Below are 23,439 nucleotides of genomic sequence, written 5' to 3' on the forward strand. Positions count from 1 at the left end.
TACATGAAAAGCTATAAAATTCAGAAATGATAATGAGATGTTGACTTTTGTCAACCGTGGACCTTTTGGTCAACCGGTTGACCAAAGTCAACCCTTTAGCTAATAAAAAACATTTTAGTCATTTTCATTTTCATTTTCAAATCTTTTTAAACCATAAACATTCATTGTTTCTTTTGAAGCTTGATCACTACAGTATTAATCCAATACTTCTTACACTTCCATACATAAGGTAATACAAACCATGTTCATTGCAAAAGCCAAAACTGTATTGCATAAATTATTATAACCAAAACACATAAACCTTTTCCATTCTTATTACAACCAAAAACCAACTCACGTGCTGACATACACAATACCATCACTAAAGCACATGACCTAAGCGTTAGTACAACATATGCAAAACCATGCCTCAAATTCACGACAGGCCTATGCAATCCGATTGGCAAAGGAAAGGAAACTGCTTCAGGAAGCCAACCTGTTGAGAAAGGTCATCAAAACACACAAATAATGCAGGGGCAAGCTTTATGTTTTGGATCCGGTTTAGATCCAAGCGAACCACCCAAGCCACCGGTTTCCCCGTATATTTCAGGTCATATAGCTACACCAACACAGCCTGTTGCCGTTGCTCCCAACCATCACCGACTGCAGTAGGGTACAATAAGTCAAAGGGCATGACTTGTAATGGATCAAGTGCATGTTGATCTTCTGAGCTGTGAGGATTATGCCATCGTGTTTCGACTACGCAGGATAAAGATCAGGCATTGCTAACAAAAAAACTGTAAGGAGCCAACCGATCCATATCAGTATGTATCAGTACCCTGTGATAGCAACAAAGCGACCACGTTGTGATATACGAAGGTAAGGGCCTAGCTGCAAGGTCATAAACAAACCATGTCGAACTGTAAGAGGAATACCACTTAGAGCAAGCTGCAAATAGTCTATACCTGTAGCAATACAGTAAGATCACAAAGTTAAGGAACGGCACAGTCCAGAGGTGCATCAAAAAGTGAACATGACAAGTGCAAGATGAAGATACTTGCTAAGAACAGCCATTGGATGCGTGCAACGTGAAGGATGTTGTTTAGAAGCCTGTCATTTCCTTATAACAGACCTGCTACAAATTCAATACACTCATCAAGACAAAGGGTACATAATAAAACCTGTTACTACGGTTTCCACAGACTGGACCAGGAGGTCTCAACAATCTTTGTGGGATATCGCTTGGCTTTCAGGCCATTGTTGGCTAGCTGTCAATGACAAGGACTGAGATTGTGAATCAACTGCAGGTGTACATAGAGGAAAGCCAATAAAAACCGCGATTGCACATAGCTCGTCATGATTAATGCGGTGTAAGGAAATGCTATCACGGGACTGTGATGAGAGTTAACCATACCATCTGTGTGTAAATCAGAATTAGCTATCAGGGAGCTAGACCTGCCAGTAGGCCAGCTGCAACTTGCATATCACAAATGAGCCAAAGAACATGCAGGATACAAGTTTTGCAATGCCTGAATGGTACCACAGCAGTTTGATCAGAAGTAAAATCATGAATAAGTGAGAGCAAGGTTATAGTGATCAGCATATTATACCGGATTCCATGCAGGATAAATAGATCAAAGTTACTAGTTATACCAAGCTAAAATGTCAATGGCACATCGAAGCAGGTCACAAGAATCGCAAGCAGAAGTTGGTCATATTAATTCCCAAGCTCCAAATTCTGAAATTGCAGAAAAGGAATAAATTATGATACAGGTTATTAGAGATCGAAAAAGAAAACTAGAAGGGGCATAGTTGATTCATCTTACCCTTCCTGAAAGAAACCGGTTCACTGGTAGCAAAACAAGTTGTAATCAAGTAGAGACATCATTGTCGTGCGAACAGACATAACCAACAATAAGGAACAATTCCAGTACGGATAAACCTGCCGAGATGGAGTTACAAGAGCTTTGCCGAACCAACAAATCCATAACAGACCGGCATGGACTGCATAACAGCTTAATGAGAGTGCAATAGCATCACGTTACCTGCATAAACCAAAGTGTCATGAAAATGTCATTAAGCAGCCAACAAATATCACAAGTTAAATTGTTTATAAAGTCCTCATATCAATGGCAACATGAAGAGTTAGCCACCCTACATCAATGTGTGAATTCATGGCAATATCCTGCAGTACATCAGTGGTAACTTCTCCTTTTCGCATCAGTTAACCAAAACCTGTGAAAGAACTCAGAGTTAAAGAACAGTAAAAACCGAGATTTTACCACAAGCACGCAAGTATTTCACAGCAGTAAAATAGAGCTAATACAGGACCACACTTTTTGGTGGATTTCGCTACAGACAAATTGAGGAAATGACTCACGTACCTTGGTCCCCACCAAATCTAGCCCAAAAATTCCTCTCTAACGGAATGATTTTGAATAGATTTGCCAGCTCATGAAGGATAAGGACGTATGAACCTCGTACCACCTCTCTATAAGAAGGGAGTGAAATCCACTGAAGAGGGATCCGAATTTTGACACCGTTACTCTACTGAGATTTCTTTCACACCCATTCACCAAAGCTCAACACTACCAAAAGTTCACTCAAAGTTCATCATTAGAACTTTGAGAAAACTGAGCTGAAGCCCCTGTCAAGTCAATACACCCAAAGTCAGTGAAGGAAAACGACGAAAGGCGAAAAGAAACCGAACGGAGCTTACTGGGGATTTGGAGAGATTTTTGCTCGAAGAGTCATCAGAGTTTAAGTGGCCGAACGCTTCAGATTTTCTTCCGTCGGTACTTCTTCTTCCCCATTTACTCACCTCATGCTAAAATCTCTAACATAATGTTTATTCACTCAATATGGAATCGGCGTTTCGACTTTCACCTTACTGTATAATAACTTGATATCTGTTGAATGAGTGTGTTTATCTCGATCTTCGTTTTGAATGTGTCATCGAAGCTCATTGCATTTCATTTTCCTCCATTTGTGTGCGATCTATTTTGAGGAATAGGTTTCAATTTGGGAAAATTGAGATTTAGGGTGTGATCGATTGTTTGCATGTGTGTTAGGTTTATGATGCTCCTTGCATTTCATTTTCCTCCATTTCTTGTAGAAACTGGTAAAGAAATGTGTTTGTTTGGTTTAAGGTAAGAATGGAAACAGGGAGAGAAGAAGAGAGGCTCGTTGCTTTTGTGTGAGTATTAATTCCGGTTTTTGGAGGAAACTTGTGTTTCTTAAACAAGGACTTATAATGTAATTAATAAATTGGTTTTATTTGGTTTTAATATACATGAATGATCATTAGTTAGTTAGCTGGCAAATTCATTTGGTTTTCTACCGTTGGGAAAGCCAAAAGGTTTTAATTACCACATGTCTCAAGCGGCTGTACAGCTGCCTTCCACTTGGATCGATGAAGTGAGTGATTGCAGACTTGAGGTCTCTTCACCTTTTGCATTTTCTTTACTCTGTTTATTTTAGAATGTAACAAAGTTGTTATTGGGCCTTAGAGCCCACTGCGAAGCCACCTACTGTTGAGGCCCTCTATTGGGCCTCCCCCCTGATCCATTATTTTAGAGCTTCACTCACTTTTATTCCAATTTAATTGATTTAATTTACTATATATTTAGGACATTTTAAATTAAAAATTGAGATGACTATGATTAAAATAATAATAGTAGAAATTCTATTCAATTTGTTTTTGACTTTTTTTTATTTGTTTTATTTATTTTATTCACTTATATCTTTATTTATTTTCGTTAGGACGTTACGAACTAATTGAAAAGAGAATTTAATAGATAATTCCTCTAAAAAAAACAAACAATCTAGGTCCAATACCAAATAGTCCTTCTCAAAGTATATTAATTCTAAATAAATTCAAATCCACCATATTTAAATAATATTCTCTTAAAATTATTTAATAATTTAATTTTGAATGAAAAGGAGAATAGTAAGCTTCCGCTTTACTACCTCTCGACTATTCGAATAATTGGCGTACGCCATATTGCTCGAATTGTCGTCATTTAATTAAAACCCTAAAAATTCTATAAAATTAAGATTATTTTCTCAAATTAATTAGAAATTCTAAAAGCACTATTTAAATTAATTTTTGAATGAAAAGGAGATTAATAAGCTTCCGCTTTATTATCTCTCGATTATTCGAATAATTGGCGTACGCCATATTGCTCGAATTGTCGTCATTTAATTAAAACCTAAAAAACTCTATAAAATTAAAATCATTTTCCCAATTTAATTATTCTAATATTCTCTTAAAATCATTTAATAATTTAATTTTGAATGAAAAGGAGAATAGTAAGCTTCCGCTTTACTACCTCTCGACTATTCGAATAATTGGCGTACGCCATATTGCTCGAATTGTCGTCATTTAATTAGAACCTTAAAAAACTATATAAAATTAAAATCATTTCTCCAATTTAATTATTCTAAAAGTCTTTTTTTTTAAATAATTAATGTTTAAATGAAAAGGAGATTAATGAGCATCCGCTCCATTATCTCTCGATTATTCGAATAATTGGCGTACGCCATATTGCTCGAATCTTCGTCATTTAATTAAAACCCCAAAACGCCTTAAAACTAAAATTACTCCCTCGATTAATTATAAATTCTAAAAGCTTTATTTTAATAATTAATCTTTGAATGAAAAGGAGAATAGTGAGCATCCGCTTCATTATCTCTCGATTATTTGAATAATTGGCGTACGCCACATTGCTCGAATCTTCGTCATCAAATTAAAACACAATCGAACAAATTCAAAACACCTTCACAAATCAAACTTAATTCCTCGCCCCCGTGCGACCAACAACTTAAAAAATTCTTTTCAAAAGAACACTGTTAATCCTTTCTAATGCGCATAACAAACCAATGCTTAGGCCTCCGCCGAGAGTAAACAAGCCAGCATTTAGCCTTTAGGACGCGATCTACATAGTCGTTCATTAAAAGACAGCAACAAAAACCGTAGTGCCCGAACTACGAATGCTCTGATTTCCTTATTGCACCATAAGGATACGTAGGCACGAGATTGCGAGATCTTGGCGAGCACACTAATAAAAAACCTCCCATTTCCCCCTCTTGAGGTCTTCACCCATACTTGTTATCAACTCTACTTACTCGAAGAAAGCAAATAACATTTAACTAACATTCAAATAGCAAATTAGACTAAAAGGTTCCCGTTGAGTACAACGGACGTGAGGGGTGCTAATACCTTCCCCTTGCGTAATCGACTCCCGAACCCGAATATGGTTGCGACGACCATTATTCCATTTTCTAAAAGGTTTTATCGATATTTTCCTATTCCTTCATTGGGATAAATAAAGTTCGGTGGCGACTCTGTTCGAACATAAAACTTTTCCGCGACCATCGCAAGGAATCGTATTTTTCGAGATGCGACACATTACAACCAGCAAAGCAAGATCTACCAGAAACATGGCATGGATTAGAGAAAAGGGAGAATCGAAATCTTACTTGGTTGTGAAGAAACTTGAGAAACAGTGGTTGTTTTGGAGATGCAAGCTCAAACAGATCCTCCTTATGCTTGATATTGATGGATTCTTGAAGAAATCGAGCTCAGCAAGGCCTGGAAATGTTCAAATCAAGTTTCACCATTGTTGTGCTTTGGATAAAAACAGAACGTGGAATGCTTTACAGTAGGAGAATGGAGCTTGAAATGGTCTCCAAGTGATGTCCAGATGATGAAACAAACAATGTTGCTCGTGGTTCTTTGGAGTTTTTTGAGCAGAAATAGCAAAATGTGAAAATGGTGATTTTAGAGAATGAGAGAATTCTGTTGTGTTATGGCTGCTGCTAGGGTTTATCTGACAGAAAATGAATTATATATGGACTGTTTAGCATTGGTTAATGAAGTGTTAAGCAAGGTTAACTTAAATGAAGCCAAATTGCCAATTGCTAATTTTTCAACATATGCACATGGAGGTGTAAGTTCTGGCCGAGTTTGGGCCTTGGACAAGTTTCAAATACCATCTTAAACAAATCCCAAATGGCCAAATGTGCTGAAAATGTCTAATTCAAAAAAATCACTTTTTGCACCACTTGAATTTAATGAAGACAAGTCCAAAAATGCCATTTTGCATGGTGTGGTTTTGGTGGAAGATGAATGCATTTTTGGAAAGAGGGGAACAAATAGAGCTTGTAGGAAAAAACCCCATCAAATTTGGCCAAGTGGTTCATGAGATATGGCCTTTTGAAGTTCAAGAAATTGTGAAAATGAATTGATCATATCTTGCCAACCATACATGGGAATTGAGAGTTCTTGGACTTTTTGGAAATGGGAGAACAAGATCTTTAACTTTCATGTTGGGCAAAAATTCATTTGAAGCTTGTATCATGATGCAAGATTAAGATCAAGAAGTTTCCATTTTTGGCAAATTTGAATTACAGGTCAACTTTCTATTTCTGGAAATTTCTTGTCTGACTTTATTTTCTTCACTGTGGATGCTTGACATGATATATGAAGCTTGTATAGGCATGAATGAGACCTCTCAGACCAAATCCCATCACCAAATCACTGATTAAATGGACAGTTGACCAAGTTTGACTTTCTGTTGACTTTTCTAGGGTTTTGCATGATTGAACCACTTCTGATGAACTCCAGACCCTAATTCTTTGAGACCCTGACTTCAAATGATGTCCCAAGTTATATGAACTCTTGATTATTGATCATGGTGCCCAAATTCTGCAAGAATGGCCACCATCCACTGCAATAACTGACTTTGACTGATTTTGACCTAATTGCTGATGATTGCTTCAGCTGCAAGCAACAAGGTTAGACTGACAATATTTTTGTACTTTTTTGGTTAGTAAACATATGAAAAGCAAAGATATACAAATGCAAAACATGCTTGGTGATCAAGAACCATACTCACAAGGCAATCTACCCACTAGGAGGGAAACAAAGGCATGCAATGATCCTTGAGGCCATGATATGATATGATATGGGCCATGAGGGATCTTAGGGCCAAAATTGGGGTCTTACAGATGCCCCTATTTAAGGTCATTCTAGCCGGAGAAGTGAAGTTTAGAAATCTTCGCCTCGACGCGGTAGAATGGGCTTAAATAACAGTAATGAGACAAATTTTGGTCCCTAAGAGACCTCATGATGCAAATGTATGTATGCAAAAGACACAAATTCTGTGGGGAATATGATTCACACAGAAGAAAAGACGATCCATCGGAGTAATAAGCTCACCAGAAACAGAGACTCTAACAAAACTTTAGTTGGGGAATAGACAAAACTGATATAGTGTGAACAAGACACAACTCTGATTAGGGAAACAGAAATCAGACTGGAGACCTCACTGGGGAGTGAAGGACTCACACTGGGGAAAAGAATTTCAAAGGAAAATGAATCTATTGGAAGGACACAAGCTGACTCCTGGGGGAGAAGCAACAGAAAACTTCACTGAGGAAGCACCAAACAATGAGATGTCACCGGGTATAAGGGTAACAAACTCAGGAAGGAACACCAAGGATACCGGGTTGTAGGTATGTAACAGGTGACCGACCAAAGACGTGAATTGGTGTGTGTTCCAAAACACTCATCATCCTGAAGAGAGCGAAAGCAAACTTGTTTATAGGATGGATATTTGATTCTATAAAGAATGCAAATCTTACTCAGTTGGGAAAACAAACAAAGTGTTCGACAAAAGAGTGCATGAGATATATTATCTATAGCCGTCAAAACATAGATAATGTACTCGCATGGAAAATTATCCTGAACCGGGTTGTAGGTTGTTTATAGGATAAAAATCCGAAATCGTGAATTGGTTTGTGTTCCAAGACACTCATCACCCTGAAGAAAGCTAGAACAGCAGACTTGTTTATAGGACGGATATTCGATTCCACAACGGGAAAACGAATCTTACTCTGCGGAGAAAACAATCAAGAGATTGACCCAAGAGCGAAAGAGACATAATATCCATTACCGTCAGAACGTGGATAGTATACTCACAAAGGAAGATTATCCTGAACCGGGTTGTAGGTTGTTTGTAGGATAAAATCCGAAATCGTGAATTGGTTTGTGTTCCAAAACACTCATCACCCTGAAGAAAGCTAGAACAGCAGACTTGTTTATAGGATGGCCGAAAAAACGTGAATTGGTGTGTGTTCCAAAACACTCATCACCCTGAAGAAAGCTAGAACAGCAGACTTGTTTATAGGATGGCCGAAAAAACGTGAATTGGTGTGTGTTCCAAAACACTCATCACCCTGAAGAAAGCTAGAACAGCAGACTTGTTTATAGGATGGCCGAAAAAACGTGAATTGGTGTGTGTTCCAAAACACTCATCACCCTGAAGAAAGCTAGAACAGCAGACTTGTTTATAGGATGGCCGAAAAAACGTGAATTGGTGTGTGTTCCAAAACACTCATCACCCTGAAGAAAGCTAGAACAGCAGACTTGTTTATAGGATGGCCGAAAAAACGTGAATTGGTGTGTGTTCCAAAACACTCATCACCCTGAAGAAAGCTAGAACAGCAGACTTGTTTATAGGATGGCCGAAAAAACGTGAATTGGTGTGTGTTCCAAAACACTCATCACCCTGAAGAAAGCTAGAACAGCAGACTTGTTTATAGGATGGCCGAAAAAACGTGAATTGGTGTGTGTTCCAAAACACTCATCACCCTGAAGAAAGCTAGAACAGCAGACTTGTTTATAGGATGGCCGAAAAAACGTGAATTGGTGTGTGTTCCAAAACACTCATCACCCTGAAGAAAGCTAGAACAGCAGACTTGTTTATAGGATGGCCGAAAAAACGTGAATTGGTGTGTGTTCCAAAACACTCATCACCCTGAAGAAAGCTAGAACAGCAGACTTGTTTATAGGATGGCCGAAAAAACGTGAATTGGTGTGTGTTCCAAAACACTCATCACCCTGAAGAAAGCTAGAACAGCAGACTTGTTTATAGGATGGCCGAAAAAACGTGAATTGGTGTGTGTTCCAAAACACTCATCACCCTGAAGAAAGCTAGAACAGCAGACTTGTTTATAGGATGGCCGAAAAAACGTGAATTGGTGTGTGTTCCAAAACACTCATCATCCAAAACACAAACTGGTTAAAGGATGGATATTCGATTCTACAAAGAATACGAATCTTGCTCAGCTGGGGAAAATCAACAAAGGATTCCAACTAAAGAGCGCATGAGACATATTATTCATTACCGGCAGACCGTGAATAATATACTCGCATGGAAGATTATCCACAACCGGTTACTGGGTTAATAAAGGATAAATCAACCGAAAAGAAAGGCATCGGGATACCAAACTAGGTATATAATGATGACCAATCAACAGGAACAACAGACATTACCAACAAAAGGGTAAATGAAAGGCGATCTGCTGAGGATGCATTGATGAAAATCAATGATCCGGGGAACACAATCACTGACACAAGGTGAATGGACCCGCTGGGGATAAAATTGCTAGCATACGGCAATTATCCACAAAAGACTTGCTGGGGATATAAGTGCTGGTCTGAGCAACTTATCCAAGCAAAGGAAAATCATCAACATCAAGAACTAGATGAAGATAACCACAAGGGGGAAATTGTCATCGGTTGGGATGAACAACAAAGTTAACTCTGCAAAGGAGAGAACGGGGTTTATAACTACCGGTTTGTAGGTAGAAAAAACCGCAAAGATAGGACTTACGACTGCTGGTTTGTAGGCAGAGGGCCAAAATTGGTGGGGATAACCACAAAAATTAGGGTTTACATCTACCGAATACGGGGTAGAAGACCAAAAACTCCACGTGGGGATAGAATAAATCACAAATCCGCACGGGAAACCAAAATAGGGTTTATAACAAACCACAAACTGCTGAAGAGCAGGAAAATAGGATTTACAACTACCGACTGTTAGGTAGAAAACTAACAACTCTGGCTGGAGAATAAAAGGTGTATAACCACAAATTCTGTCAAGAAAGCCAGGAAAAATAGGACTTATAACTACCGGTATGAGGGTAGAGGCCCAAAAACATTCCGCTGGGGAACAACCCACTGGGAAGCACAAGATATCTGACAAATAGCCAATTCGGGAATAATCCGAAAAGACAGACTGAATCAAGACACGTCCTAATGAGGATATAACTCAAATAGGAAAATCCATCCCAATATATGTGTTGGGAGGAAACGGAAGAAACCGTCATCCACGAGGATATATCTCAGTGGGGAACTGCAGAAAGAAAAGACAGACACATTTTCTGCTTATGGGGCTGACTCTATATGGAGAGATTTATAACACCCGACATCTGCTTGGGGAGATCTGTAAAGAAATCTATATCACCATAGCAGGAGACACGACAAACAAAGGATACATGGCAAGAAATGCAACATGAATATCTGAATGTTTATGAATATGCATGAATACGCGTGATTTATGTTTGATGAATGCTGACAAAACAGACAATTCTAACACGAACAGGTCCAGGAACTAAACGCCCGGTATTATACTTCCAGGGGAAAAACCAGCTGGAGAGCCAATCTGCGGAGATCCATATGCTGTAAAGCAAAGATCTGCGGGTACTGCTGGAGAAGCAGAGGATCAGAGATATCAGGAAACGACCCAATCAGGGTACAGAAAGTCACAACGGGCAAAGCAGCCACCAAGACGAATCTGTAGGGGAACAAGAGAAGTCCCAAAGTATCTGCCGGGAATCTCAGTGTCAACTGAGAAACAAAAGACGCATTGTACAAGCACACACTGCTGTAGAAGCAACTCCACATAATTCCACTGGGGAATAACCCACTGAGGGAGAATGATATCATCCAAATAGAATCTAACTGCATAAGCAACTCTACTGGGAAAACTGTCGGCTACTCTCTTGGGGAACAAACCACTGAGGGAGGACAGATCAAACAAGTAGATTCTGCAACAAACCACTCCACTTGGGGAGAATACACATAGCAATCTGATCACAACAAGTAGAATCTGCAAGATAAGCCACTCTACTGGGGATCACAGACAGTCAGGAAATCAATCCGTTCACTGGAGGCTAGAGCCATCATCCGACCATACCGGGGATTGAAGGAGTATTCAACGGGCAAAACTGCCACAACAAACACTCTGCAGACTACGCTGAGGAAAAGATGGTTGAAATATACTGGGATATCAACCCAATCAACCACTGAATAGGAAAATAAATCCTGCTCTGCTGAGGAGAAAAACTCTGATGGAGAGATAGCAACAATTCCGCAGACGACTTCGCCGGGGAGAAGGTAAAGTACCGGGTATCAAACCACTGACTTACCGAGTCTTCAAACAGAAAACGATCGTGCTGAGGAAACAGACAATTCCGCTGGCAACTGCTCTGGGAAGAGTGATAACAACTCTGCTCGCAAATCCGATGGGGATATCAATAACAGCTCTACTCATGACTGTGCTGAGGAGACAAATAAAGTCTGGAGAAAGTGACGGGGCACCAAGATGACAAACCATCAACCGCCGAAACTTCTACAAGAAACACCCATGCTAGGGAAAACTGCTGCTGGAGAAAACAAAGTCTTCAATAACACTCTGCTTGCGACTATACTGGGGAACAACCCCAACAACAATTCTGTTTGAGGAACAACCCCAACAAAGGTCCTGAAGAAAGAAGATACAAACAAACCAGGAATATGAACAAATGTCTTACCTGTTGGAAATCATGCCACCCTCGGGAGAGCAGTGAGATATTCTTGAGTATCCTTTCAATCTTGTGAATGTTCACTTTGTTTAAAACAAAAATTTTGAAAAATTCGATTTGTTTAAAACAATGACATTTTATCAATTTAAAACATGCAAAACATTTGTTGAATTGAAACAAATAAGAGTGCAAATAATTGGATAAAAAGCTCAAATTGATTTGATGGAATGGTAGCCTGCAAATGGCAAGACTCCATAGATCTGTACAAATTTGAAATCAGTGATATATATTGGAAGAGGGCTACATTGAACATAATGATCCTTTCTCTACCAATTTGAATCTCGATGTATCCGAAGCTTCAGTTGACGACGAATCGAGAATCTTCTGACGAAATGACGACTGATAAACCAGAAAGTCTTGTCAGGATGCAGTTACTTGCCAAATCCCTAATTTTTGCCTAGATTGCCCCAGGGTGAGGTACTCAATCTAGCGGGATGCAAATATTCTCTTTTTTCAAGTCTCTAATTTTTGCCTGAATTACCCTTGCGGGTTCTCCACCGAGACGCTCATTTTTGCCTAAGCCGCCCCTTTGGGTTTTCAACTTAGCGAGCTATTCTGTTTTTTTTCATTTGCATATACTTTTTTTTTTTTTTAGGCAAAGTATCTCTTGACTGCATCTGAATTCACAGGACGAGTGAAATCCTCCCCATCCATTGTTGTAAGCATCAAAGCTCCGCCTGAAAAGGCTCTCTTAACAACATATGGACCCTCGTAGTTTGGAGTCCACTTGCCCCTGGAATCGGGCGCGAAAGACAAAACTTTCTTAAGCACAAGGTCACCTTCTCTGAACACACGAGGCTTGACCTTCTTATCGAATGCTTTCTTCATTCTCTACTGATATAACTGACCATGACACATGGCAGTCAATCTCTTCTCTCCAATCAAATTCAGTTGGTCACAACGACTCTGAATCCATTCAGCATCAGTCAACTAGGGACTTGAGGGTATAATTTTCTTTCTTTCTTTTGAAAAATCTTGAAAAAATTTCCTGATTTTTGATCTTTTCATCTTTTTCACCCTCTTTCTCTTTTTTTTTTTTTTTTTTTTTTTACATTTTTGTAATGCCCCAGTTTGACTGTTTTGCTGATTCTCATGATACAGCTGAATGAGCTTCTTTTCGTGCTCAAGAAGGCGGGTAATCTCATCAGGAATCCCCTTCAACATCATCTTCCTCTACCTCAGATACAAGGAATTCAAGATTGGGAGATGGCGTTGGATCATTATGTTCAATGGGTTTAGAAATCCCTGCATAATGATTCTGGATAATAAAAAGCTTTTAAATTTTAAACAAGCAAATCATTTATGCAGATGAAAAATGCTGTTTTCTTATTTTTCATGGGTTCTTTGTGATCACTGATTTCATGCAAAAAGCAAAAAGTGAAAACAAATGGAAAAACAAATGTTTAACAATGCATTAATTGAATGAAAACATCATTGTATTAAATGCTGCCAACAATGTCATCACTTCTCCTTTTGGCATGGGAGAAGGGTTTTAAACAAAGTGAACAAATCACGCTGTCTTACGAATGACCGTAGGAACATCCACAGCGACCCAATTGTGGCAGACACCACCAGGAATGATGAAATTGTTCAGGTCCTTTGCATCCTCTTTCAAGATAGCAGCGGCTTCTTCTGGTTGATCGGCATGGATGAATCCTCCACTTGTGAACACCTTCCTCATTAAGTGCCCCAGAACAGCAGCCAATGCCAGCCCGGGATCGGTTAAACAGGAATAAATCCATCAACAGCACTTAGTCTGGCAAAAATCTCTCCTTGAATTCACAATTCTCTTGCTTAGGATGATCCATCAATCTGGCAGAGATGGCTCTGGTATAATACCGGCAAAATGCGTCTTCAAAATAAATGAAGATCGCAGGGTCGGACCACAGGACGGGAGACCGGAACAAAACACCTGCTTATGCAAATGATGCATGAAGTGTTTATGCATATGCTTGTTTTTTATTTCAAAGGAACCTGAGGGTTTTATTTGCAAACTTTGAAATATTTAAGCATTTTGATTGTATCTGAGAATATCTCATCAGATATATCAGGTGAAAAAATTTTCCCGGTTTTTTCATGTTTTGAAATTTTTTGCAGATAAACTCCTTTGAGTTCCTTGAAAATTTTCTTTTTTTCTGATGATATGGATGCGGATGAATGCATGAATGCATGAATGCAACAAACACACTCAAGGATCAAGCAAAGCACACCAAACAAAGGTCGTGGGAAAGCTCATTGTATCCCTAATATCAATCATCCATTTTGGTGGATTTAGGTTTTCACCTTATCGACACCCAAGTTCCATTGATATTAACGGTACATGAACCGGCTCGAACATCCTTAATATCAACCAGCCGCTTTGGTGGATTTTAGGTTTTACACCTGATCCGGGATCCATTGATATTAACGATGTTTGAACGACTCAACCACGAATCACGGGTTTGTTGAGAGTCACGAGCATGGAGTCTCGGTTAAGAACCACCCAAAGGGAGTGTACTAGGGTTTAAACCTGCCAGACATGTTCTATCAGAGGTTCCCATAATCATCGTTCCATCTTTCGAATATTATCGGAGGAACGAATACTCGTATTCCAAGAATATTCTCAAGAGAAACTCTCATGAGTGTAGTATCGCGTGACAATCGTATCAGAACTGACATCTGAACGACCTCCGCACTACGGTCCTAAAAAATAGGCCAAGATGGGTTTGGTAAACTACGGTCCTTGGCTTCTACGGCACATGATTGAAAGAATAATGCCTAACCACAAATAACTTGTGTGACATTATTAGTTCAACATGACCTCCACCAAGTGAATGGACTCGCAAGTCAACTGGCTAAGGAATACTCCACACCAATCAACAAGACTATGCCATTCTCCTATCCTAGAGTGCACTCGAGTTCGGGTACAAAACTCATCTCACAGATCACCAAAGCAAACAGCATTTGTATATCAAGCAATTCAAACATTACAATCAATACAGTTATCCCAAATTGTACAAAAATATGTCATATAACAAATAACAAATATAGCACAACAAGGGTGAAAAGTAGGCAATACCACCAAGGATTCTGGTGAGATCTCCCCAGCAGAGTCGCCACTTTTCTGTAGCGGTGTATTCGTCGCTATATGATCTATCGATTAAATCATAAGCAAGAGATACAATGATTTTCGAGTCGCCACCGCACTTTTATTTATCCAAAGGATTGGCTAAAAAGCGAACAAAAGCCTAAGAAGTTTTACACGTAGAAAACTAATAAAAAGATCAGAGAGTCTGGGTAAGGGGTAAATTACGCAATGGGAAGGTGTTAGGCACCCACTACGTCCTAGGTACTCCTAGGGAGCCCTTTTCACACTTGTTGTAAAAGATTGTTATTTGTTATGACATAAATATTGTGCAAACATGATTGGGATGATGAGAAAAGAATATACAATTTTATTATTGGGTTTGAACGGATGAACCCGCTGCCTACGTACCTTCCATCATAGGTAAGGATCAAAACGCCGTAGTTCGGCTAAAAGATTTCCAAAAGTTGGTGGATTCAATTTTAAACAATAGCACTGAGGCTTTTCATTATCAATGGGAGAAAACTCGACCAAGACCAACATCCACCATGCGAGGATAGCTTCGACGTACTAGAGGGGTTAGCCTTGTTTTCAGTACGGAAGTCTTACTGTCGACTCACTAAAGATAAGGTGAGGTTTACATCAACCACAATGATAATTGAAACCTATGGCTAATGCATGAAAGGATTAACAATGGACAAAGCCAAAACAAGTGAATGGGTGAAGTTAATTGATTGTGATTATGAAAGTGGAGTCAAAGTATGATTAAGATTGATTCAAAAGAAGTATTATGAAATGGAGTTTGAAAAAAAGTCAAGGACTTGGGTCCAGGTTTTTAATTTGAAAACATGAAGAAGTTTGCACAATATCTATGTCAAGTTTGAAATCAAAGTGTGAAAAGGTTTAGGACATAATGAGAATGAATGGATGAAGATGGATTGTAAAACTTCTTAGAAGGTTCACTTCTTGAAATCATATAGGGGATGATTCAAGTGTGTCCTTTGGAATAACAATGGATAATAATAAACAAACAAGAAAGTCAACAAAAGCGGATATCGGATGCCAATCACTGGGCTTATACCAATCTCCTAAAATAAAACTGGATATCAGATGCCACTCAATGGTCTTACACTAATCTCCTCAAAAGAAAACAAAGATGAAATATGGAAGTCAACTGCCAATCTATCTGGACTTAGGTTAACTCCACATATGATCATAGGAAAACCAATGCCACATCACAGGGACTTACAATGGATCCTCACATACAAGAACAAAAGCAACACATGATCATAGGAAAGCAAATGCCAACTTACAGGGACTTATAATTGCAACCTCACATGTAAACAAACAAACCAACTTATGATCACAGGAGAGCAAATGCCAACTTACAGGGACTTACAATTGCATCCTCACATAAACAAAGGAAAGCAAAACATGGACGTCAGATGCCAATCTATCTGGGCTTACTCTAACCTCCACAGTATGGTCCTAGGAATACAAATGCCAACTTGCAGGGACTTATAATTGCATCCTTACATACAAACAAACAAAGCAACTTATGATCACAGGAAAGCAAATGCCAACTTGCAGGGACTTACAGTTGCATCCTCACATACAATCAAATGCATCAAGCAAAGATAAGATGAGTGGCCAAGGTGATGGTCTTATACTCACTTCCATATCATAGGAGCAATGGCCAATGGATGGTCTTACAATTGTCCTCAATGGGTAAACAGCAATGATAATGTCACAAAGACAAATGAGATGATTATGTATTGATGAGCAATAAATGATGATAAATGCATAGAGCATACAAGCAAGCATGTGCATATGAAGCAAGTGATCAATCAATGAAGTCAATCAGCACGCACTATAACCAAACAAGGAGGCTCATACAAAAGGGTTAGGCATTGAAGCCAACTGGAATAGGGTCACAGGTGCTCTTAACCTTGCCATTGAGGGGCTAAGGTGAAGCAGATGAAAGGAGATGAGGGGTGTGCCTCATTGCTCTTATCCCTGATCAGGGAGAGCATTTGAATATCAGAAAGTGTGGGAGTTCAGAAAGTAGGAACTCTCTCCACATATTATTGACTCGATTGATCTTGGGTTTGGATCTCAATGCTACAACCATGTAATGGGAGCAAGGAGAAGACTCACAGAATAGTAGGGGATAGGTTGATTATCCCTTTGATCTACCAATTGCCTTATTTGAAGGACTTTTCCTGCTTGGGACAAATGTAAACACACACAAGCATTGCCTCTTAAGGAGGACTTCAGACAGTTGCCTGGCCAAGTAACAGGCCAGGTCTTCCAGACTACATGAAGAAAAAGGAATTATACCTCAATGCAAATTGCTACTAAAGCAAAGCAAAGCAAGTTCAAAGAACTAAGCAACTAATGGTACCTGAAATAGTCAAACAGATCAGTACACAATTCAAAAGTCAAAGCAAAATGAGAATAGAATTAAAAGTCAAAACAGACAGGCAAATGTGCAAAGCACAAGACTCAAATCACATGAGTCAAGCCACCTACAAAACAAAGAGGTTAGCTCATGATAAACAATCAAGCTCAGTCAACTTGCAAAAGTTTCTTTGAAGCATTCGTAGCTTAACCTGAAACAATGAACTCAAACATAAGCCAGGAGACCCCTAGGACAAGCCTAGGGTCAAAAATGAATGAGAAAGTCAAAACAGCAAAGGAAAGTCAATCAAAATCAAGTTCAAACATTTAAGAAGCAAACTCAATTGATTTCATGTTCATATCTGTCATACCCCAAAAATTACCCATCATTTTTCCTAAAAAAAAAAAAAAAAAAAAAAAAAAAAAAAAAAAACGAAAAAAAAAACGAAAAAAAAAAAGAAAAAAAAAAAAATAATTAATTAATTAATTAATTAATTAATTAAATAATTAAAATAAATAAATAAATAAAATATAACAAATTATTTTGGACTTGGGTCTCCCTCATTCCAAGCCCATTACCCACGAAATTAGTCTATAAATACTGAAGTTTCAGTAGGGGAGAGACTGGGATTTACACTGGGAGATTCATTGGAGAAAGAAGGAAGAGAAGCATAACACTCTGAGGTTTCCTTGGAACAAAACCTTGAGGAAAAAGAAAGAGAGAGAACAGAGAAGGACGGATAGAAACTTTGGCATAGGAACCCTGCCTACCCGGAGAATTCAGAGTAAAGAAACCCTGAAGGCAGCCCATCTGCACCGAAGCCATCGCCGTCCAATTCCCGCTGCCTAACTTATTCCGATACTACAAGTGGTCAATCCCTTCAACCTTGAATTGGCAAACAGGTTTTGCGTATCTCTATTGTTTATACTTTCAATTGGCCATATCTACATATATAATGCATCATGATTAAATGTTGATATATAATTTGCTTTCGTATGGGAATTTAAATATGCCTGAATACCCTGAATGTTTGACCATGTTATTCCTGTGATAAAATGCCATAAAATTCAAAGTTCCTAACATGGGGCTGTTTTCAAATTCAAAATCCGTGGCCTTCGCTAGGCGAGGCAGAGGCGAACGAGACAGTACCTGATTCTTCTAGTCTGTTTTTTTTTATGTTTTTATCATAGCCATGCATTATTCATCCTATCCTATTTATTGTTGTGATATTTCTCCGGTGTAATCTTCGATTGCACCCTGATTTGGTGTTCTAACATGTTTCTTTTTTTGAGTTTCGTAAAGGTTCACATATCCCAGGAAAAGGTTATTGGCTAGGTATTCCACTTTATTTGTGGGATACCCTTGTGGAGTTTCACCCTAAATTAATTTTTTAATGTATTAATTTCTAATGTATTAATTTTTTAATATATTATTTTTAATAATTTTAATGTGGAGTTTCATCCTAATTATATAATTAATTGTAAAACTTTGCCTTTGAATAAGTGATCTTGGACCTCTCTTTGTTGCCTTACGATTACGATATTACGGTCATGTCCCGCGAACGTGGGGATACCCTTAGCAAAGACCCTTCGGTTAAATCATCATAAAATAAATTATAGTCCCTCGGATGTTGCCTTCGAATATACAACTTTGTCCCTCGATGACCCTCCGATGTTGCCTACGGTTAAATGATGATAGTCCCTTCGAATGCTAAGGTATCCTCATAACTGTTGCCTTCAATGACCAATCGATGACCCTACGATGACCCTTTTACATCCAAAGGATAAAACTACTTATTTCTCAATAATAAGGACAGTTTTACCCTCATAAGGATAGGAAATACTCATAAAGACCTTGGGTCGGTATAACTCTTAATTGCTGGCTCACAACCTAAAACATTTTTTCACACCTCACACCTTTCAAAATACCTTCAGAAAATCACCACTTGGTATACATTCATACTAGAATCATTACCGAGTTATATTTTTCTAAACAATATTCAAAACTAAACGAGATAATCACTTTGTATACATTCATACAAGAATCATTACAAAGTTAAATTCTCTTTTCAAAACAATTTTTCTAAACAATTCACAAACACTTTTTTTAGACAAAAATAATATAAGTGATCGAGCAATTAAGAGCCCATGGATAACCATGGATACAAAGGGTGCTAACACCTTCCCTTTGTATAATGTACCTCCCGAACCCAAAATCTAAATTAAGGTTTTTCCTGTTCTTTTCCACCTTTCCTTATTGGATAAAAGAAAAGTCGGTGGCGACTCTTGCTAACCGCGACATTGCGATTAAAACCACAAAAAAGTCCAGTTCACCGTATGACAATATCATTCATCATCATGATTTTATAAGCAAAAGAAGTCAAAGCATGGCAAATGAAAGCTCATAGAAGTCAACAGCAAGACTCAGCTCAAAAGCAAACATAATCAATTCAAAAAATTACCAAATAATTCATGGTCAAACACAATCCATAACATGACATGCATATAAAATTTCAGCTCATTTGGATCATGGGAAGATGGTCAATTAAAATCAGAAAGTCAAAACAATTTCAAGCATGCTCAAAGAAGTCAAACAAACATACATCAACTTCAAAAAATCATAACTCAATGACAACAGATGAGAAATGAATGGGATCCACACCAATGCAAAGCTTAAGATGTCTAGTATGCACATGTAAAATTTCATGATCATCCAATAAAGTATGAGAATTTCCCAAATGAAATGGCAAGATGTGTCACACAAAGTCAACATTTGACTAGGCAGGGGAGAAAAATCTCAAACAATTAGGAAATGGCATAATTAATTCCAAGAAAAATCACAAGTCCACTAGACATATAAGAGAAGGTTCATGCAAAATTTCACATTAATTGGAGGTCAGGAAGCATGTCAACAAAAATCATGAAATTGCATATCAATGGTGTGACACAAATTGTCACACCCTAGTTCAAAAAATCATAACTCAGCAACCAAATAAGATAAATTCAAAAACTCTACATCAAAACAAACATGAATGAGTGTAGATTAACCACAAAAAATTTCAGATCAAATGGATGCATCATCACAATTTCACAAAAGAATTGGCAAAAGGTACAAAATGTGCATACATGTCAAGAACCCTAATGCCATTAAAAATCCAGTCATCCAAAAAAATCATTAAAAATCATGATAAAATAGTATACATCAAACAGGACATGATGAAAAAAAATTCATGAAATTTGGATTTGAAATGCACGAGTTATGATTTTTAAAAGATGAGTAAACAAATTGGAACAAATGAACAAAATGAACATGGTTTTAATAAGTCAAAGGTTGACCGGTGGCAATTCAGTAAATATCACCCTCATTAACCAAAACGGTGCGTACAGGGCATGGGAAATGAAATGTTCTCATTGGTTGTCACCAATGGAACAGTAATAGCAAGCAGCAAATACACGTGAAAATCAAGTTTTCTGGAAAATGGCCATTAGGGTTTAAGGAAACTTAGGGTTTTAAAACAGCAGCTACACCTTCATGTTCATCATCATGGAAAAACGAAATTCATCCACACTTTCACAAACAGCATGGCAATGAAACAATACAGGACCATGCAAAACACAATAACAGCAGCCAATTGCAATTTGAAAAGAAAATCTGGAACAAGGTTCTTAGGGTTTCAACAGCTACAGTATAGCTTCATCACTTCCAACAATCGTGGAATACAAACATGCCCAGAAATCAACAGCAAGCATACCATTCGAACAAGTGAACCAAGCACATGCATAATCCAACCATAGTTTTCATGAAATCATCATCATCAAAGCAAATCGACTAAAAACATATTTGAGCACAAAAAATAAAATCCAGATTTCTCATGCATTTCTTAACTATTTTACATGATTCAAGTTTCATTACAACCAGCAAAGCAAGATCTACCAGAAACATGGCATGGATTAGAGAAAAGGGAGAATCGAAATCTTACTTGGTTGTGAAGAAACTTGAGAAACAGTGGTTGTTTTGGAGATGCAAGCTCAAACAGATCCTCCTTATGCTTGATATTGATGGATTCTTGAAGAAATCGAGCTCAGCAAGGCCTGGAAATGTTCAAATCAAGTTTCACCATTGTTGTGCTTTGGAGAAAAACAGAACGTGGAATGCTTTACAGTAGGAGAATGGAGCTTGAAATGGTCTCCAAGTGATGTCCAGATGATGAAACAAACAATGTTGCTCGTGGTTCTTTGGAGTTTTTTGAGCAGAAATAGCAAAATGTGAAAATGGTGATTTTAGAGAATGAGAGAATTTTGTTGTGTTATGGCTGCTGCTAGGGTTTATCTGACAGAAAATGAATTATATATGGACTGTTTAGCATTGGTTAATGAAGTGTTAAGCAAGGTTAACTTAAATGAAGCCAAATTGCCAATTGCTAATTTTTCAACATATGCACATGGAGGTGTAAGTTCTGGCCGAGTTTGGGCCTTGGACAAGTTTCAAATACCATCTTAAACAAATCCCAAATGGCCAAATGTGCTGAAAATGTCTAATTCAAAAAAATCACTTTTTGCACCACTTGAATTTAATGAAGACAAGTCCAAAAATGCCATTTTGCATGGTGTGGTTTTGGTGGAAGATGAATGCATTTTTGGAAAGAGGGGAACAAATAGAGCTTGTAGGAAAAAACCCCATCAAATTTGGCCAAGTGGTTCATGAGATATGGCCCTTTGAAGTTCAAGAAATTGTGAAAATGAATTGATCATATCTTGCCAACCATACATGGGAATTGAGAGTTCTTGGACTTTTTGGAAATGGGAGAACAAGATCTTCAACTTTCATGTTGGGCAAAAATTCATTTGAAGCTTGTATCATGATGCAAGATTAAGATCAAGAAGTTTCCATTTTTGGCAAATTTGAATTACAGGTCAACTTTCTATTTCTGGAAATTTCTTGTCTGACTTTATTTTCTTCATTGTGGATGCTTGACATGATATATGAAGCTTGTATAGGCATGAATGAGACCTCTCAGACCAAATCCCATCACCAAATCACTGATTAAATGGACAGTTGACCAAGTTTGACTTTCTGTTGACTTTTCTAGAGTTTTGCATGATTGAACCACTTCTGATGAATTCCAGACCCTAATTCTTTGAGACCTTGACTTCAAATGATGTCCCAAGTTATATGAACTCTTGATTATTGATCATGGTGCCCAAATTCTGCAAGAATGGCCACCATCCACTGCAATAACTGACTTTGACTGATTTTGACCTAATTGCTGATGATTGCTTCAGCTGCAAGCAACAAGGTTAGACTGACAATATTTTTGTACTTTTTTGGTTAGTAAACATATGAAAAGCAAAGATATACAAATGCAAAACATGCTTGGTGATCAAGAACCATACTCACAAGGCAATCTACCCACTAGGAGGGAAACAAAGGCATGCAATGATCCTTGAGGCCATGATATGATATGATATGGGCCATGAGGGATCTTAGGGCCAAAATTGGGGTCTTACACTTATTATATCGATTGAGGAACTCACCCTTACAAATATTTTTCAGGTAACGAGCAGTGAGTGAGTAGAAGCTAGTGCCTGGAGTCTAGTGTAGTCTACGTAGTGGGTCGTGCTCTGATAGATGTAACATCGGGACGGGATGTTTTAATTGTTTATTATTGATTGTTGAACCTTTTTACCTGTAAAACGTCATATGTTTTGAATGGTTGGTTGATTCTATCCGCTGCGAATTTTGCAAAAAAATGTTGTTTTGATTAAATAGAGAGCATGACAGTTATTATGGTGTGAAATGTTGTGTGACACCCTTGGTGCATGATTACTCTGATATAAATATTGTTGTTGTTATTAAATATTTGGGGTATTTTAGAAGGGTGTTACATTAGTGGTATCAGAGCAGGTCGGTCTGTCCGGCTAGTTGTCGTGTCGTTACTGTCTAACAATTGTGTAATTGTTACTAGTCTAACTTTTGAGTTGTGTTGTAGTGATAAGTTGAAATGGCTGGAAGGAATGACGCTGCAATGGCTGCCGCAATGCAAGCGATGGCACAAGCTGTGCAGAACTTGCCAAATGCTGGTGGTGATGCTGGATCACGTAGCTTGGCGACTTTTCAGAGAGAGAATCCGCCGGTGTTTAAGGGGAAGCATGATCCAGATGCAGCCTTGGGATGGTTGAAAGAGATTGAGAGAATCTTCCGTGTTATGGATTGCACTCCAGCTCAGAAGGTTCGGTATGGTACTCACATGCTAGCAGTCGAAGCTGATGACTGGTGGCTAGAG

At 38.3% G+C, this 23,439-nt stretch overlaps 1 long non-coding RNA gene across 2 annotated transcripts; it reads right to left on the minus strand.

Moving 5' to 3' along the window:
* Positions 1-384: 384 nt before the first annotated feature.
* LOC127085399 (uncharacterized) lies at positions 385-2,517 on the minus strand. Of its 2 annotated transcripts, none has more exons than XR_007789127.1 (4): positions 1,806-2,517; positions 1,633-1,717; positions 1,394-1,508; positions 385-1,247 (listed from the first exon to the last, which is right to left on the minus strand). It is a non-coding gene; the product is annotated as an uncharacterized LOC127085399 (long non-coding RNA). The 2 variants fall into 2 exon arrangements; XR_007789126.1 differs by having other exon boundaries at positions 385-1,280; positions 1,806-2,516.
* Between the last annotated feature and the right edge of the window lie 20,922 nt (positions 2,518-23,439).

This window comes from Lathyrus oleraceus, chromosome 5, assembly GCF_024323335.1.
Source record: "Lathyrus oleraceus cultivar Zhongwan6 chromosome 5, CAAS_Psat_ZW6_1.0, whole genome shotgun sequence".
Taxonomy (NCBI): Eukaryota; Viridiplantae; Streptophyta; class Magnoliopsida; order Fabales; family Fabaceae; genus Lathyrus; species Lathyrus oleraceus.